This window comes from Meleagris gallopavo, chromosome 5 (assembly GCF_905368555.1).
Source record: "Meleagris gallopavo chromosome 5, MGAL_WU_HG_1.1, whole genome shotgun sequence".
Lineage (NCBI taxonomy): Eukaryota > Metazoa > Chordata > Aves > Galliformes > Phasianidae > Meleagris > Meleagris gallopavo.
In genome coordinates, this window is record NC_139408.1 from 51,693,052 (window position 1) to 51,695,883 (window position 2,832).

Here is a 2,832-nt window from a genome sequence, read left to right on the forward strand (position 1 = left end):
CATTTTACTTATGTTTTGAAGTGGTGCAAAGCTGGAAGGTATGGCAACATCACTGTTTCTCCAGGAGGGAGTTCAATGGAGTTATGAAGTGTACTTCCAAATGAAGCCACAGCTGATCGATTAAACCAGTGCTTAGAACTCATCTCTGTGAAAGTAAATGTTTTTCAGCTATTCTATCGAGGTTCTTTATTGCAATATATATATATATATATATATTTCTAAAGGAAAAAATGAGGAAAAGAAAAAGTACATATACCGTAGGATTATTCTAAACTCAAATTTCCAGTAGGAATTGTGGCATCAGAAGCTGCAGGTGAGTGTTCAGTTAATTCAGCCATTTGTAGTGGTGAAGTTTTGAATAGTGAGGTTCTGCTTTACTTGCTGTATACATTGAAGGGTCTAAATATAAGTTTACAGTCCATGTTTGAAGCATTTAGCATACTGACAATTTATATAAAGACTGTTGTTTTGTTTGATTTTTTTGAAGGAGTAATGGGGTAAATCCCAAGGACTGTTGTATGTCAGACAAAATCATGAGCCTTATCCACCAAACACATAACATGAATTTTAACACCAGTCAGCTCAGTTGGGCTGAGTCAAGGGATACTAATTCAGATGGATCTAATAGAATCGACTTTGTAGGCGGCCATGCCTCAGAGTTCAATATCTGCCCAAAACAAACCTGAGCAGTTTTTTTGGGGGGTGAGTTCATATGTTTTCAGCTTCCTTTGCTGGAGAGCAGAGGCTGGGGTAGGTATGTCCAGCAGATGGTGCAGCTGGCTATATCCCAAAGCACTGCAGGTTTTTGGGACTTAGGGCAGCTTCTGATGCTCAGCTGCTCTTCCACTGTGCTGCTCACCTAATGAAAGGCAGCTCGAGCTTGGCAAGGCAGAGGCAGGTTTGCAAAACCTGTGAGTCCCTTTCCCTCCAGGTGCAAAGTGTGATACAAAGGAAGCATCACTGTTTTCACACAGTCTGCCTGCTGCCTATTGCTGTGAGAAGGCACAGGTGGATATATAAAGCTGTGCTAAACAATCTCAGCAGCTGGAAGAAAAAAGAAAAAGCTGAGCTCCCCTAAAAACTTAAGAGATCTGGAACCACTGAGGCCTGTAAAGCACAAACTTACTGCACTGTAGGATAATGATGCTATCCTAACAAGTGTCAGATGCCTGGGTCTGAATCATAGCCTTGCTGAGCCAGTTGGATTTCCTCAGGCTGCCACGGGATGGCCATGGAGGGTAAGAAATGGCTCTAAAGCAGAAAGAAAACAAAGAAAAAAAATATTTCAGAGACCTGCCAGTAAAGTTCTTTTGGCTTTGAGTCTGGGCATCGCTCCCAAATTCAGCCTCTCACACTCAGATAAAGCGCTACAGCTTGAAATGAGAGTCAGATGTGTGGGAGGGGAGCACACGTATCTGTGCCTGGGCTGAAAACCACATTCACTGTAATGCCTAGAAAATGCTTTTTATTTTGGGCATTGCTCCAGAAAACCTTTTTCATTGCTTCTTCAACCATCCTCTATTGCTTGGGATTGCCCAGATTTTAAACCCAGCTGAGTGGACAGGGAGTGCCAACACCCTGAGGGGTTTTCTCTTTGTTCTCCTCCCTGGAGAAACCTCCATTCCCTGCCAATGCTCTTCAAGATATGGGCGAGAAGGGTTGGTCCCCTCAGGCTGTGGGGTGGGATGGCCACAGCCACTTGACCCGCAGCTTCCAGCTTTATCTGACACATCAGGCAGGTGGAGTCCCAAATACACAAGTGTCTTACAGGGCAAAATGGGGAGGGGGTGGGGGAAGAAAAGGTCCTGACAGTCTGCAGTTGGGTTATTCCTATCATTTTATCATGGGTTTATATTCCTGTGTGAGGGTGAAGGTTTTTTTGTGTTTCTCCCTGAGTCAGAATCTTGGAATTTTGTGATTATGTTGGCATTTTAGCTTGAAAACAAACGCAAATCACCACCATCAATCTGTATGTTCTTAGCCTGCCAGCTTGGAGGAAAAAACTAGAAATGTGAACTTTTCTTCTTCATGCCAGTCTACCTTGTGGCCCTTTCTAGGAGGTGAGAGCTGACTCCTGGCTGCAGGACAGCTGGTGGTCCCGACCCAGGGTGCTGAAGGGGGAGGCAATGGGAACGGCAGAGGACCAGGAACAGTGTGAGTGAAGAACTTGTTAACCCAGAGAAATGGGAAGGAGCCATGTTGGGCTGGATGGGACCCTAGAGGTTGCCCAGTTCCAAGCCCTGCCATGAGCTCCAACAGCTCAAGCTGCCCATGGCCCCATCCAACCCAGCCCTGGGCACCTCCGGGGTACCTGCAGCTCTCTGGGCAGCCTGTGCCAGGGCCTCCGAGTGAAATATTTCTTCCTTATATTACAGTACGGAGTAATGGGGATTTCTCAGGGCAACTGTGCTTGGGACAGCCGCAGGGAGCTGAGGAAGGAGAAAAGCTCAGAGAGGACATGGAGGATAGGTTGGATGGGAAGGAGGAGGTTGGGCAGGTGCCTGCCAACCAGCTCAGCCCCTCACGTAACCCTGGATCTCCAGTGTTATGTTGCCCCATAGCCCGGTCCATTTGCATCTGGGGCTGGTCATTTTTGCTTTGTGTTGGGGTAAACTTGGGAAAAACCTCTGTTATTTTTCCATCTGAGGACTATCTAACATCTAATAGTGACTGCATCTCTTCACTGCAGCTTAGCAATGGGAAGGGTGCTGGAGGAGATGCGATCTACCCAAGGAAATAAATGCGGCATTGTGTGTGTAACTCACAGATGTTAAATCAATCTTCTTAAATCAGCCTTAATTGCTTAAATAGTTGGAGTGCTGTTGCTTTTCA